This window comes from Lutra lutra, chromosome 5, assembly GCF_902655055.1.
Source record: "Lutra lutra chromosome 5, mLutLut1.2, whole genome shotgun sequence".
In the NCBI taxonomy this organism is placed as follows: domain Eukaryota; kingdom Metazoa; phylum Chordata; class Mammalia; order Carnivora; family Mustelidae; genus Lutra; species Lutra lutra.
In genome coordinates this window covers 67,841,312-67,858,799 of record NC_062282.1, presented here as the reverse complement: position 1 = coordinate 67,858,799, position 17,488 = coordinate 67,841,312, and the positions used below count along the sequence as shown (strand labels likewise).

Sequence of the window (17,488 nt, the reverse complement as noted above, 5' to 3'; positions counted from 1 at the left end):
ATCAGTGAGGGACAGGAGCTCATAAGTAAATATTTCCTCCTTTTCTCTCCCATGTGGATTTTCAGAGATGCATTTCACAAGGTCATTAGAACATCCTGGTAAAAACTGATACCAGCTATCCATAGTGGTGGCCAATTCAGTAAGTTATCTTTGAACTGAATGGCCTTGCTTCTTTGTCCCACTCCCCCAGGCTTTCAATCATGCTTCTTGGGAGCACTTTCCAGTGATATGCAAGCCTATATCTTAGCTCTTCTTTTGAGACACCCACTGTTAGACAAGAGACAGGGAGACATCAATATGATAATAAGACCATAATTGAAGAAAGATAATTGCAAAGAGCAATTGAGAGTTGGATATCAGAAGCTCTGTGAAAGAATTGATAGAACTTATTAATAAAGCAATGAAGAATAAGAATAGTCAGTTTGTTGGGCAGGATGATGGATTCTAGTCTAGATAGGCCATAACTTAAGGGCATTGGTCAGCAGGCAATGGGAGCTAAGTTTTAGGAATCAAGTGAGAGTTGAAATCTTGTGAGTGAATGAGTTCTCTAAAAGAAGACTTTATGAAGAGGTGACCAATGGGCAATAGACTGAATTTCTGGTAATTACCAGATTTCAGGAGCTAACAAGAAAAAGAATTGGCAGCTACCTGGCATTTAGGAAATAGAAGAGTTAAGTGTTATGTGTAATGGTGGGTGAGTGGAGAGAACGTACATTTCAATTCCACCATCAAATCAGAGACCAGACTGAAGAGGTTTAAGATGGAAATAGATAAACTGAAGAGGTTTAAGATGGAAATAGATAACACACAGTAATACATAGTAAAAAAGATGAGGAGGACAGTCATATAGATGGAGTAATGTACAGATAACGTTGCTGGAGATAGTTGACTCTTTAATGAGTGGCAATGGGAACTAAGTTTCCAGGATGTAAAGAATGGAAAAAAGGTAGTGGAGATAATTTCCCTATTAAAAAAAACAATCCTGAGCTTATTTTATTTCTAAATAAACACTATTGAAATCATTAATTAATCACATAGAAATTCTGAGATTTATCTTACTCTCACATTTTGATGCCTTTTTATTCTCAAGAATACTCATTTAGAAAAAAAAAAGATGAATACGCTAAGCACTTTCTCTAAGATGTTGGTCTACAGAATGGCATTATTGAAAAGTACTTCTCTTCCAGAAAATATTGGAAGAATTCCACTTGAATAAATATGGCATAACTCAGTGCCTACTGTTACATACCCATATTTGTGTTAAGCTAATCCTAGTTTCCAAAAAAAGGTTTTTGTGCTGTTGAGAAGCATTTCTGAAATACTGCCAACCCCATCTTGTGATTAAAGTTCTCTGGTAGAACACAGGTTAGAAGGGGTGAGATGCCAAGCAGGTATTTAGAGAGAGAGTTTGATTTTAACGTTTTATATTTGAGTGAGTCATGGTTTAGATAATCTGTCTCTGCAAAAATGTTTTTCATATGCAATCTGATCATTTTCTCTTTTTCATTGAATATTTTCTTTTTGATCCTTCCCAACCATCTGCTTTAAATATAAGTAACAGTTAATGGTAGTGTGCTTAGTTTAGCATACATCAGCCCTCCAGGATATGTTTGTTATCTGTTGAACTTAACACTTTGGATCCAACATTTACTGAACGGGTGAATTTGAGACAGAGGCTAATTGCCCATAGAGCATAACTGAGCCTTACAACCCCATATTGTTTATCCAATTAGTTGTTATAAGCCTGTTGTTTTTCTATACAGTTTAACTGAGTCAAACTATAATTCATTTGCTGGAGGATTTGTTTCATTGTTTATTGTTTCCTCTTTTCATGATCCTTGTATTATCTGGTTTTAATTGATATTAAGCCACTGCTCACTTTTCTCTCTCTCTTTTAATTTTGACAAATATTATTTTTTTCAAAGATTTTATTTATTTAATTGAGAGAGAGAGAGAGAGCAAGCAGCACACTAGTAGAAGCAGGGGAGGGGCAGAGGGAGAAGCAAGCTCCCCGCTGAGCAGGGAGCCCAGTGTGGGGTTCCATCCCAGGACTCTGGGACCATGGCCTTACCTGAAAGCAGATGCTTAACCAACTGAGCCACCCAGGGGTCCACTTCTACAGCTTTTAGTTTTACTTACTTAACTTGCAGACTGACAAATAACTACATTATTATTTTAATTTTATTCTTGGCATGAAACTTTATTTGTTCCTAAGGTACAAGAAGTACAAGTTCCTTACTGATAATGTGGTTGTTTTTTTTTTTTTTTAAGAAAGAAGGATAATAAAAAAATTTTTTACAATCCCACCATTTAGAGAGAACCACTATTGACATTGTTGTTTATATGAAGCCATAATTTTGTATGCCTATATATGAACAGTTAAAAACAAAAATGTGATCATATAGAACATAACCTTTCCAAACTTGTTTTTTTTCATTAACATGTATCCTAAACATGTAGTCCTACCCTAATAATACCATATAATGCAATTTGTGTTGGGTATATTATAGATGTACTAATCTGTTTCTGTTAAATGTTTAGTGTTTTTTTTTTTTAAAGATTTTTTATTTATTTATTTGACAGAGAGAGATCACAAGTAGATGGAGAGGCAGGCAGAGAGAGAGAGAGAGGGAAGCAGGCTTCCTGCTGAGCAGAGAGCCCGATGCGGGGCTCGATCCCAGGACCCTGAGATCATGACCTGAGCCGAAGGCAGCGGCTTAACCCACTGAGCCACCCAGGCGCCCATGTTTAGTGTTTTTAATGTTGTTATCAATAACTGCTCAGTTAAATCTTTCCTGATTTCCTCAATTAATCCTCAGAATATATCATTAAGTAATTTCTGTGTTAGAACTCTTATTTTCAAGAAACCCATTTGAGTTTAACAAGAAAAAAGGACTATATTAGAAGTACATGGGGGTATCTTGAGGATCTCAAGGACAAGAAAGTTGTTAGAAACATTCTTTGGACTCCTATGTATACGATTCTCTAGATTTGTGATTCATTACCTCCTTTGCACTCCAAAGTCTCCTTCTGCTTCATACTACATACATACTACAAAAGCATGGCCACTCATAGCAACCAAGTTTATACATCACAGGTCCAGCCGTCCTGAGAAAAATGAAATCATTCCCAATCCTTTCTTGTGGCCTCACCCCATTCTCCATTCCAGATTTCCAGGTTTAGCAGATGCTCACCGTGACCACTTCAGCTGAGGCCAAGGGATGGCATTTGATGAACGTGGTTGCCAGGAGTCACTCTATAGCCACAGCCATGTGAAGGATGGTGTGATCAAGAAAGTCTGTGGAGGCCATCCATGAATACCATTATATTCTTATTACTCAGTACACTTATTTTTATTGAGAGACACTTACTGCAGCAAATTGGCACTGTTAAACCAGTAAAGGAAAGGAAATTCTTTTTTTTCTTTCTTTAATAAGAATAGATTTTTCTAAGACCAAATTCATTTCATCTGACAGTGGGCAACAGCACCTTCACATGTGTTTGAGCTATGTATCTACAAAGGAGATACCATCCTCTGTGAGCACTCTCTGATTGAACTGGAATGCCATCCATTGTTGATTCACCATGAGAATAAGAAAATTCTATCATGGAAGAGAGTTTTAAAATTTGTTAACTGTTCTTTTCTAGAATTAACATATATAAAATCATACTTCTCACATAATGCGTTTTATGGTTATTCTAAGAAAAGTACATCTAGTATTTAAGAATAGAACATTAACATTTTTAGAGAAAAATCACAACCAACTTAAAGTAAATCTAAATTTTCTCTGGACTTTCATCATGCAACTAGAAATATACTTCTACAAGAGAGTGAAATCTTCCAGTTGAATGTGCTGAAAACTTTGGGAGAGGGAGGAATTAATGGGATGAAAGGCCCAAGGCAAACTAAGTATAATAGAATTCCATCAGTTCTATTTTCTAGAAAAGTCTATAGTGTTACATAAGTCTGGGCTCTCTACATTTTCTTCAGTTGTCTTAGTCTCTACTGTGCTGGTTATTTACTGCTGCATAACAAATTACCCCCAAATTTAGTAGCTTAAAACAACAAACATTTATTATTGCTCACAATGTCTGAGAGTCAGGAACCCAGAAGGAGCTTAGCAGGCTGGCTTGGGGCCTCTTATGGAGTTACAGTTAAGCTATCTGCTGAGGATGCAGTCCTCTGAAGGCTTGACCTAAATGGGGGATCTGCTTCTAAACTCACTTTGTGGCTCTTAGCAGGAGGCCTCACTACCTGGGCTTCATGACATGGCAGCTTATTTGCCCTGGAGCACATTATCTGAGAGACAGAATTGGTGGGCAAGGTTTGTAGAAGCAACATTGTCTTGTATGACTTAGCCTCAGAACTGGCAATCCATCACTTCTGCCATCAGCTGTGGCACACAGAACTTTATACCAGGAGGGCACGGCTCTTGGGGGTGGGGTATGTAAGGCATGGGTACCAGGAGGTAAGCATCACTGGGCATTGTCTTGGAGGCTGGCTACCACATATGTCATTCTCAGATCATAAAAATTGACTTTCTAATTTGATGTATATTTACATTTCTAGAACTCTGATTCCCTTCTATATTTTTTTTCTTTGCACTGGAAATAATGTCACGAATCAATTGTAATTTTATAGTTTGCATGGAGACTTCCTTAAAATGTTCCTAAAGTTTAGGGCTTGGGGTTTAGCAGTTTCTGGCATTTTTATCAATGTTCTCTATCCTAAATTATAGATATTATGCTTATTTTAAAAATAGATTGATTAAATACATCTCTTTATTTAGGCTGTCATTCATTCATTCATTCTTTTAACAAATAATTATTGAGTTCAGGGAATTGTGTTTTCTTTATTGTTTCAGTATGTCACCTCTGTGTTCTAGCCTCCTTTATTTTAATTTTTCTAATTTTTTGTGAATGAGTGAGTGAGAGCGAGAATGCACATGCGTGAACTGGCCTGGGGTGGGGAGGAGAGTAGGGGCAGAAGGAGAGCGAGAGACTCTTAAGCAAGTCCCATCTCAGTGCTCAATGTGGAGCCTGATGGGGGGCTCAATCCTATAACCTGGAGCTCATGACCTGAGCCTAAATCAAGAGTCAAACACTTAACCAACGGAGCCACCCAGGTGCCCCTAGCCTCCTCTTTTTAAAAACAGCTGTATTAAGGTATATTTCACACATCCTATAACTCACTCATTTCACTCATGTAAAGTGTAAAGTTCCCTATTTCTAAACTACATTTTTAGGGGTGCCTAGCGGCTCAGTCAGTTAAGTGTTGGCCTTCAACTCAGGTCATGACCCCTGGGTCCTGGGATCAGGCCACGCTTCAGGCTCCCTGCTCAGTGGGAAGCCTGCTTCTCGCTCTCCCTCTGCTCCTCCCCCTCTTTATGCTCTCTCTCTTTCTCTCTCAAATAAATAAAATATCTTTTTATTTTTTTTATTTTTTTTAAAAGATTTTATTTATTTATTTGACAGAGAGAGATCACAAGCAGGCAGAGAGGCAGGCAGAGAGACAGGAGGAAGCAGGCTCCCTGCTGAGCAGAGAGCCCGATGCGGGACTCGATCCCAGGACTCCGAGATCATGACCTGAGCCGAAGGCAGCGGCTTAACCCACTGAGCCACCCAGGCGCCCCAACAAAATATCTTTTTAAAAAAACATTTTTAGAGCCTGACAATATCTAAGTCACCCTACATGTATTTAAATAAGAAGGTCCATCTTTAAGACTTCACAGATACATGTTCTTCTGCCAGAGCAAACAGGAAGACACAGATATCTTGTTTATTCTTTCTCTAAGTACTCTGTGGAACTCTGGAACTTGCAGGTGTGTTAACTGTGTAGCAAACAGGACCAAACAAGTAACTTCAGTGGCCTGAAGAACTATTTGCCAGTCAGAGTCCTGTCATTTTCCCCTAGGACTAGATAAACGGCCAAACCTCAAGTGACTATATAAAAGGCTATGTTTACCAAACTACCAGGACACACCCAAATGCGGCGCTCTAGATAACTAATCAGTCACTAATGAATGGAAATTATATTTTATTTAATGATATTCCAGAAAGTAAAAGATGTGCTTTTCAAAAAACTATCACATAAACAAAGAACAAAGCAGGTGTTCATCTTAACTGAAATGTAGTATATATTCTTTTGTTTTCCTCCTTTGGTGTAATTTTTAAGTATTAAAAAACTATGCAATTAATACACATATATTGCTGAAAAAATAGAAAATGTACAATAGCAAAAGTACAAAAAAAGAATTCGTAAGCATTTTAATCCTGTTATCCAGAGATAGCCTGTGTTAAATTTCAGTGTATATCCTTTCAAAAAACAAAATTTTAGAGGGTATATATTTACATGAATGATAATTGGCATATTTCAAGCTTTAATAAGTGTGATTAAAAACTGGGATTGTATTAATATTGAATAATCTGATCATTTCTCATTATTGTGTATTCGGCTTGCTCTGATCTCTAGGAGATGTCCACCACCACTTTTCTCTCTGGGTCCTTATTCACTGTCATAATGGCCCCTAAAGGAGCCTTGCCCTTACCACAGCTAATGGTGCCACTTGCCTTCGTAAAGGGATCTTCCATCTCACAGTGCTCAGAAACCTGCGAACTATCTCATGGGTCTCAAAGCAGCACTGACATGTGCTAATTTCCTAAAATTAATTCTAAAATTTCTAATTTTCTAAATCTAAAATTTTCTAAAGAAAATTGCTTCTTCAGCTTCTCAGACCACAGCTCCCTATTTTCTGTCAGCAAGCCTGAAAACAAATGTACACACTTATATATAAGAACAAGTGGTATTTTTAGGACAGCAAGATCTCAAGCCAAATGTATAAGACAAATCATTTCTCTCAAACAGAATAACACCTGTCACACACGAAGCACTATAGAGACAGCCTCCTGAGTGAATCTTTTTGTACTAGGACACTCAAGTTTTGGGGGCTCAGCATCTCAAACTTCTTCTACTCAGATGAGGGATCAGCTGAATTCTCACATAATTAAATGGCCTATTTAGGATTTTCAGATCAAAGAAACAATCTGCCTAAAAGTTCATTGAATACTGCAAAACAAACACTAAAAACCAGGTCACGCCTTTGACAGTTTTATAGCCTTTTATCTTTTCCATCCAGGTTTCAGTTGGCCAACTTTCAATAACGGTACAAGTTTAAGGTTCTTGTTTCATTAGTAGTCTCGGCTCCTACCCTCATTCTCTGAGGAGGGTCTTAACTATGCATGGAGGTGGCAAAGGGAAACTCCATTTTCATGCTTTAGGCAGATGTATACTTTTAAGTCAGTGCAATGAGAATATATTCATATATTGGTTACATAATTAAAAAAAAACTACCAACATCAAATCAAAAGTAGCAATCTGGCCACAAACACACTGAAGCATTTTGAGTAGAGCTCATGGTATATCTATTTCTTTTCTTTTTTTTTTTTTTCAAGGTTTATTTATTTATTAATTTGAGATCGAGAAAGGGAACATGGGTGGGAGGGGAGGGGCAGCAGGAGAGGGACAGAGAATCTCAAGCAGACTTCCTTCTGAGGGGGGAGCCTAAGGCAGAACTCCATGACCCCAAAATCATGACCTGGGCCAAAGTCAAGTCCGCTGCTTACCTGACTGAGTCCACCGAGGTGCTCCTCTATTGCTAATGTTCTATTAGTTTGTGGTGGCTGCATGGTCCAGTGGGAAGTTCAGAATTCAGTGCACCTGGCTCTGTGAGAAATGTGCAGTCCTTGGGAGTGTCATTGCATCCCTCGTTTCCTTATGAATCCTGTGCTGTATTAAGTGTTGAAGCTTCTCGGAATTCCACCATTCTGTAGTCCGTAGGAGTCTCACTTGAATGCTCTGGTTGTAAGTAATGTCACATTCTTTAATTTCTCCAAATAAAATTTAATCTTCTTGATTTCTTTTTTACCAGGTGGTGGGAAAATTCAATGTCCATCTCTTTTCAGATTTCTCTTCCCCTGATGTAAAGTTCTGTCAGAGTCCCAGGGACATTGTGCAGGGCACATGTAGGAATAGACCCACTGGTGTTCAACACCAAGCACTAGTAATCTACTCCCTGGCCATTTCTGCACATTCGTGAATGGAGGTAGCTCAGCTTCTTTTTACCTTATTTTGATTGTGAGAATTCTTTTTTTTAAATAAAGATTTATTTATTTATTATTATTATTTTTAATTTATTGGTTTGACACACAGAGAGATCACCAGTAGGCAGAGAGGCAGGCAGAGACAGAGAGGGTAGCAGGCTCCAGCTGAGCAGAGAGCCCAGTGCAGGGCTCAATCCCAGGGCCCTGGGACCATGACCTGACCCGAAAGCAGAGGCTTAACCCACAGCCACCCAGGCACCCCGACTGTGAGAATTCTTTACCAACATTCCAAGACATTTCTCTTAAAGATTATTGCTACCTGCCTTGAACTGGTCATCTGTCTGTTTGCTTTCAGTTCTGCTGCTGCTGCTCTTCTTTGTTCTTTCAATATTCTAGAGAGCTGCAAGTCTGCAGGTTACATTTCCTGGCGCCCCTTGCCAGTGGGGTCCTAGTCAGGGCTGCTAATGGGAAGCACTGGCAGGATACTAGAAGTCAGGAAATCAGGGAAAGGGATTTATCTATGGCTTCCCATTTCTGACACCATCTCAGGGAGCAATGACAGTATTTGTTCACAGGTATAGGCCTGTGAACCCCAGCCCAGGAATTTTGGCAGATTCTATTCCTTGGGTGTCACTCTTCTTGGTTTTCATCCTATACCTCCCCTCCTTCCCTATTTTCTCTCTTCCATTACTTTTATATCAGCTCTGTGAATTAAATGTTTTGGAATCTTTCATTTGGCTTCTGTTTTTCTTGACTAGAAGCTGATTAGCAGACCCCTAGGTCTGTAACCCAGTATCCTTGAGCTGCACCATCACAGATCTAGTTACGTCTTATGGGACTATGTGTAAGGGTATGATGTTGTATCTGCTATCCTCAAATCCAAGGAGACCTTACTTACTGAAGATGGTTTTGGTTGCAAATAACAGAAACTCAACTGAGAAAATGTAAGACAAATTGGAAAATTTATTGTAAGACTTCAATTGCAAGCCTTGGAACCTTGGTGCCAGGGTATATCCAGACCCCCAGAACTGTGGATAGAAGTGCTGCGGGAAACTATAATAGCTAATGCTGCATAGCCAACCAAGACTTAGTGGTGTATCATAACAACCCAAGAATTTGTGGTTTGTAGTAATAACCATTCATTATTCTTCGTAAGTGTATGGGTTGATTGGTAGTTCTTTTCATTTGAATGAGGTCTGGATGATCTCAGTTAGGTTGCTTCATATCTCTTTGGTCAGCTGGTATGTCATTTGGGGGCTGGCTTGTTCGGGTGGCCTTGGATGGAGCAACATAGCTATGGTCCTTATCCTTTCAGTAGCCAAGCATGGATGGGGTCAATGGGAGAAAGTGTAAACATGTGAGGCTTCTTGTGATCTAAGCTTGACACTGGCAGTCTGTCACTTTTACCAAGTCATAAGTTCAGTCCAGATTCAAAAGGTGATATACTAGTCTCCAGCTTTTGATGGGAAGAGCTGCAAAGTCATGTTGTGAAGAGAGTAGAGTACAGAAGGGGAATGAAGAACTGTGGCCTGTTTTACAATCTGTCTATTAGCGTAAACCCAGGAAGTTGACTTTGGTTTTCTGTAAACTTTGCTTTATTTATTTATTTTTTTTTCGCCACACACTATTTTAATTCCTTCCTTCCTCCCTTGCTCCCTTCACAACCCCCACCCAGCTTCCTCCCTCCATCCTTTCCTTCACTATGGTAGAAAATGGCCACTGCTATTAGCTTCTAAGTTTATATGTTCACTACTGAAGAAGACAGCCAAGCTAAAACAGGAACCTCAGTCAACTCTATATATGCTGGAAGAGGTCCCTGTGAGTCATCTTGAGTCAGGTTTGCACTCCTGGATCAATAAACTGTGGTCTGAAAGATAGGGTGGAATTAGTGCTTTGACTGTAGACTTATGCATGGAAGGAGAGTAGAGAGAGTAGTTATCTGAGAAGGAAGCAGCAACCCAGTATTATGCAAATAGAGCCACAACACTTATAAAGTCTTCCAAGATGTCTTTTATTTTGTTTTTAAGAGGAATATCTCTTGCAGCTATGACTAGGTTGTGAACAAGAGAAGAAAATGAATTCATGTGGGGAGCAAGAGCATAGACTCTAGAATAAGATTGCCCTGTGGATGTCTCCCATCTGCCACGTTTTAGCTATTTAAGCAAATTCTGCAGTCTCATTACTTTAATAGCAAAACGGGAAAGAAAATGATTCCTATCCTATAGATTGTTGTGAGGATTTAATTCAAGTATGCATACTGTGCATACAACAGTGTCTATGCATAGTAAATGCTCAATAAATGTTAGCTATTGATATAGTTATTACCACTAAAGAAAAGCACTGAGCCTGGGTATAAGAATTCAGCAGGACAGTATTGTGATTTCTATTAAACTTCACTGTCAGAATTATTTGCTAGAGATCCCTAGTTTGAAATAAAAATAAATTCACCATAGGATATCCTCGCTGGAAATCCCAGATTTGTGTTTACTGTTCCATTAGTCATCTTTTCAAGGCATTCCTTCAGGTTTTTGTGTTGCTTACCAAAGACACAGAGTTAAGTCAATAGGATACAAAGCCCAGGAAAGCCAAGACATCAGCGATGAAGCTGTGAGCCCATCAGAGGGAAGGTAACAGAGAGTGACTCTCTGTTTGAGGCTATAGTAAGTCAGAAAATCATATAATTTAGAAGAAAAAAAAAAATCTTTATCTGATTGTCCCCCAACTCTTACACAAAGCCCAGAAACCTGGAAGTATTAGTATTGTATACCCAGTAATACTGACTAAAAAGGAAAAGAAAAACATTTTTTTTTGAAAAACATTTAAATATTAAAAATTTCACTATAGATCATTTAAATCATACAATGTAGAACACAAGTATCAAGGAATGTAGAAGACTCCAAATCAGGAGCTTATTTTAGTGAAAATAGAAAGATCTGTCTTCAGTTTTTCTTTTAGTTTTTAATGTAATGTAATTTTTTGATGGTCAGATTGTATCCAATGAACTCAGTTTAAAAGTATGTGCAAGATGTTATGAAAATGTATTAAAATAGCTTCTTCTGTTTTATTTACCACACCTACATTCTTCGTGCATATTCACATAGGAAGCAGCTAAGACTGAGGGCAGGCCATTCCTTTATAATCTTATCAAAAATAGAAACCAATAGTTGTAATGACTCATTTGTTTCCTTTTGCTTTCAATCTTATCTTGGGACCACAGATTGCAATACAATTGGTAAGTAATTGTGCATCTTTTGTGAAGCACCTTGAAATGTTCTGGCATGGTAATAAATTGGCCATGCTTTAGAATTCCCAAACAAAGCTAAGTTTTTTAACCGTCCTCGCCCTTTAATATAACACTTCATAGTATTTTGAGAACCTGCAGCGAGTCACTAGAAAAAAAAAAAAAAAGACCAGAGCCAAGTACTTAATAAATAAACAACTTAGTTTAAAAAGAGATTTCCCTATAGTGAAATCTATTTATGTAGTAATTTTCTACCATGAGCATGTCTTATTGTAATCTCTAGGTAACCTGATGCTTACAGATATTATTTTTTTCCTTTGACCATCCTTGAGTCCAATTTATTTTTTTCTCTGCATGAAGTACAGAAATATTGGAACTGAAAACTACGAATTATGTTAGTTTGGGTGAGGGTCCAACTAGGATTAAATAAATTCCTATGAGAGATCCTAAGCACAACAGATTTGATGGTTAATTCGTGTTAAAATATGTGGTGTGGAGTACGAAAGAGACTGCCAGTCATTCCTCCAGATTCACTTTTCACTTAATGCCTATTAATAAAGTATTCATATTCATCTGGACACATGGTTGTCCCAAATCAAGGGTGCATCTCCTTTCTTCCCTCCTGTCCCTTAGTTCTGGACAATGGGATGTAAGTAGCAGTTATCTATGACCATTTCTGGACTTTGATGTGAAAGAGAAATAAACCACTGTTACCCCTCACCTCACCACCCACCTGCCTCTCTTTGGGTAAAGTGATAGTGGGAGTAGACAGTAAGGTGAGTTCTTTGTCATGAGGTGCAATCGAAATAAAGCACCCTGAGAGAGAACTACACTTCCATCTGTAATCAGAGTGACAAGGGCTGAGCCTTCACCAACAAACCCAATTTCAATAGAAACAACAATAAGCCACCCTTAACAGTACAAAACATTTCTTTGTGAACTGACATAAACTCTTTTTTGGAGGGGCGCCTCGGTGGCTCAGTGGGTTAAAGCCTCTGCCTTCGGCCCAGGTCATGATCCCAGGGTCCTGGGATCGGGCCCCACATCGGGCTGTCTGCTCCGCAGGGAGCCTGCTTCATCTTCTCTCTCTCTCTCTCTCTCTCTGCCTGCCTCTCTGCCTACTTGTGATCTCTGTCTGTCAAATAAATAAATAAAATCTTTAAAAAAAAAACAAAAAAAAAAAAACAAAAAAAAAATCTTTTTTGGAAGTTACCACTTGTGCTATAAGGAAAAATTTAAAGAAGAACTTAAAGATAGTAAAGGTGATAGAGTAAACAAATCTAAGTAAAAGATTTTAATTCTGCTTGTATTTGATATAGGATAAACAGCTCCATTTTGTAAGTGTGGTTTCTCCAAGTGTCTTTCTGATATAGACTTCTCTGAGTCCCCTGAATGTTGCCTCTATTTAAAATTCTAGAAGACCTTTTTTGAGAATAAAAAGTACAGTATATATATATTTAATTTATTTATTTATTTGACAGAGAGATCACAAGCAGGCAGAGAGGCAGGCAGAGAGAGAGGAGGAAGCAGGCTCCCTGCCGAGCAGAGAGCCCGATGGGGGGCTCCATCCCAGGACTCTGAGATCATGACCTGAGCCGAAGGCAGCAGCCTAACCCACTGAGCCACCCAGGCGCCCCCAAAAGTACAGTATTTTTTTATTCTTGTCTGTAACTGGCATTACTTGGAAAAAAATTGTATTTGACTTTAGACATAAGTAATTCTTAGGAAAACTAAAACAAACAAACACACAAACAAAAAATAGCCCGGGCCCACTGGCTTGCAATTTTATTTTGTCATGCAATTTTTAAGTAGAAAGCTAAATATAGATTTAATTATATCAAAGGATCCAGTTAAGCTATAATCTCTAAGCCATGTTACAGGTCATAAATAGGACAAAGTTATCCTCACTGTAAACTGTAAATATTTGTTTAGAGCATCACATAAGATTGGCTGTAATTATGCTGTTCTTCATTAAATTTAAAAGTCTATCAACCACAACACACATTTATTCCACCAGTCACTTTAATCAAGTCTGAAAACCATAGGGCAAACATTACTGTATTTAGTTGTCATCTATGCCCTTGGGACAAATAAGCCTAAGCAATTCTTAATTCTCTCGGACATGAGAAAAGAAACAAATCTCAGAAAACATGTACTTCCTTATAGTGGTCTATGCAAATTCTTGAATGTTGGCCATCTTTCACTTTGAAAAAATGAAGTGGGGCACCTGGGTGGATCAGTTGATTAAGCATCTGCCTTCAGCTCAGGTCATGATCTCAGGGTCCTGGGATCCAGTCCCACTTGGGCTCCCTTCTCGAAAGGGAGTCTGCTTCTCCCTCTCTCTTTGCCCCTCTCCATACTTGTGCTCTCTCTCTCAAATAAACAAATTTTTTAAATCTTCAAAAAAAAAAATAAAAGTAAAAATGAAGTAATTGTCACTTAAAAAAATGAAGTTATTGGGGCACCTGGGTGGCTCAGTGGGTTAAATCCTCTGCCTTCAGCTCAGGTCATGATCTCGGGGTCCTGGGATCGAGCCCTGCATCGGGCTTTCTGCACAGCTGGGAGCCTGCTTCCCCTCTTCTCTGCCTACCTCTCAACCTACTTGTGATATCTCTATCAAATAAATAAAAATCTTTAAAAAAAAAAGAAGAAAAAAATGAAGTTATTGACAACTTTCTGCAATTCCTACAGTAATAGCAAAACTGATCCTAATTTTTGTTGCTTGAAGAAGTCCCAGAATAGCCATATTTCTTTAAGTGTAGTTTGTATCTGGGCAGCTAAATCTCAGAGTTTTTTTTCCCCCTTAAATTTTATAAACACTTTCTCAAGATATGATAATTGTATCAGCAAACATCTCCTCTTCTCCATCTTTTAACTTTTGTTTAAAGGTTTTATTTATTTATTTGACATAGAGAGAGATCACAAGTAGGCAGAGACGCAGGCAGAGAGAGGGGGAAGCAGGCTCCCTGCTTAGCAGAGATCCGGATGCAGGGCTCAATCCCAGGACCCTGATCATGACCTGAGCTGAAGGCAGAGGCTTAACCCACTGAGCCACCCAGGTGCTCCTCCATCTTCTAATTATGATTGTACTTCACTTATTATACCAAACACTGGCCAGGATAAAAACAGCATTATCAGGGGTGCCTGGGTGGCTCAGTGGGTTAAAGCCTCTGCCTTCCGCTCAGGTCATGATCCCAGGGTCCTGGGATGGAGCCCCACATCGGGCTCTCTGCTCTGCGGGGAGCCTGCTCCCTCCTCTCTCTCTCTCTGCCTGCCTCTCTGCCTACTTGTGATCTCTGTCAAATAAATAAATAAAATCTTAAAAAAAAAAGCCAGCATTATCAGTGGGGCATTTCTGCCAATATCTTAGCATTATAAATGAATTTGATTAATTCCCTTAAATGAATTAGATTAACCAATTGTCAATTAAAATGGGCTAGCTTCCACTTACAGAATGAATAAGTCACAAGGATGAAAGGTACAGCATAGGGACTAGAGTTAATGGCATTGGAATATTATTGCATGGTGACAGATGGCAGCTATATTTGTGGGGAGCATAGCATAGCATACAGAAAAGTTGAATTACTGTGTGTGAACATGAAACCATCGTAACATTATGTGTTTACTTAAATCAAAAAATTAATAAATTACAATATGCTGTATTTATATTTTTAAACAAACATTTAAAAATATCTACTTAATATAATCAATATATTTCCCTGGTTTTTGCTTTAAAACACCATAAAACAGAAATAGTAGCACTTGGGGCACCTGGGTGGCTCAGTGGGTTAAAGCCTCTGCCTTTGGCTCGGGTCATGATCCCAGGGTCCTGGGATAGAGCCCCACATCAGGCTCTCTGCTCAGCAAGGAGCCTGCTTTCTCCTCTCTCTCTGTCTGCCTCTCTGCCGACTTGTGATCTCTGTCTGTCAAATAAATAAAATCTTAAAAAAAAAATAAAAAGAAATAGTAGCACATGTGGGACAATTATCATGGGAATTTGAAGTAGATTTTTATTAATGCTCAAAGAAATGCTAACTATCCATTTCATCTCTCTGAAATGAGTGGATTGTGTATGATTATTTCATACTTGAGAATTTAAATACAGAACCACTAATTACTTGGAGTAAATTGAATAATGAACAAGTCTGCAATTCATTACTAAAAGAATATATATATAATGTATATAAATATATATAAAATACATATATTTGCAGACTCTACTACTATATCCGCTGAATTTATCGATACTTAAAACTTTTGGAGAAGAAACTTGGAAGTACAGGGGCCTTTAATTTATTCAGATTATCAGAAATTATAGAAATAAAACCATTCCAAGGGTGAGCCAGATTTCATAGTAATTCAAAGTTTAGACATTAGCCGTCCCCATAGTCCCCAGTGTTATTTTTCTCGTTCAGAACGCATTAATTTATCTTCTCAGAATCCACAGCTCTTCTCATTTCCACTATCAAGTGTCTCCCCCTCCCCAACCCCCTAGTCACCCACCATGCCTCTATACTACTGATTAATGGCACAGCTCATTCTGACCTTTTCTCCACCAGCTGCCCACCAGGCACTGAGGCATCTCAAGGGAATGCAGAATCCTGGGGGCCCAAGGAATCAGAGCGATCTGTCCATCCTCCACAAAATTTCTCTTGGTTTGTTATCTGGAGCCCTCATCCTTTGTCTCTGGAGGTGTTGACGTTTATGTTGTATAGTAAATGCAGTTCACATTTGTGGTTTCAGATTACTACAGACTTCACCCAAATGAAAGTATCAGCTCCCACCGATGTGCCTTTGACTTTCAAATAAGAGCAATTACCTAAAAGCTAAACTGAATCCAAATCATGCATCAGAAGCCTTTAATTCATCGCATTTGTCTCAGGACTTTTATTGCCACTTTTAAAAATTCTCGGCTGATTTATATTGACTTTACAATTCTGCAGACAAAATAAAATGCCAAATAATTTGGAAGATGAAGTACAGTTGCATCAGCTGCTGAATGAATACAGATAAGGAAAGAAAGAGCTGTAATTTTAGAAGCACTTCATTTATATTCAAAAGCCAAGTGCTTCAGCCTGACTAGCCAACAGCTGTCTTCACTTTCCTGAGGAAAATTGTCAGAATGGAAGATCCTAGTTTTTTGATTTTAGCTAACTGCTAAGGGACGTCAGAGAATAGGTAAACTTTAGGTAACCAAAGGCTGCAGGGCAAAAAATTGAGGGCATTCTGAGTCATGCTTAGTTTGAAATGATAAGTTCAGCAACTGTGAATACTCCGCAGTAAGTTAAAAATCTTGGTGATGCTCGGAAATGAAGAAAAGAAAGGAAAGTTAGACAGGCAGGAAACCCAAATGTGCAGACAAAACATTGTTCAAAAGTATGCCTTTTTGAACTGACACCGTCTAGGGTTGTTTCTGTAATTTCCAGATGTATTTGAAAATTACATGCTTTCAGTTGGTAAATCTCAAATCTTATACATCCATTACATTTAAAAACATTGTCATGTTTAATCACCTGCTCTTAGAGAAACAGCTGTAGAGAAGTCATGTTTTGGGGTGTTTTCTTAAAAACTATGCTGCATCCATCAAAATGCTGAAAAAGGCACAGTGCTAACCTGCTCATTTCTAGACTCGCTTTTCAATTACACGATTGCTCTGTTAGCAAATGCATCACATTCAAGTCAGATGGATTTTTGCCACTGTACTGCTGTATTCTGCTGGTGAATGTAAATTATTTAATAACCTGCCACCAAATTCTTTAACCAGTTCATTATCTGAGATGAAAGTGCTAAATGTTCATTCTACCAATAAGTGGGTTTTCTCCAATTTAACCTGAGAAATGTTACAGACAACAGACAAGGTTTTGCTAGCTTTGTAAATGCGTCAATGCATTTGTTCTAAAATTCCTTGCTTCTTTTGAATTATTCATGCTACTGTCATTCAATTAAGAATTCTATCTTGATTTTGTTAGAGCAATTTATTTTTAAATCGCAAGAAGAGTGAGTAAAAAGGTATTTATGTACTGAATGAATGATATTGGCTTATTTTATCTTTAAGTTCCTTTGTAATGCAGAAGTTCTACAATTAATATTTTCTCAAGACTCAGAAAGTAAGACTTTTGCTTGGTTACTTTCATATAATAAGTGATA

The 17,488-nt window shown here is 38.3% G+C and overlaps 1 long non-coding RNA gene across 1 annotated transcript in view; it reads left to right on the top strand.

Annotated features, from left to right (window-relative positions):
- LOC125099702 (uncharacterized) overlaps window positions 1-17,488 on the top strand; it is a 268,859-nt gene that overhangs the window by 40,651 nt on the left and 210,720 nt on the right. The window lies entirely within an intron of this gene.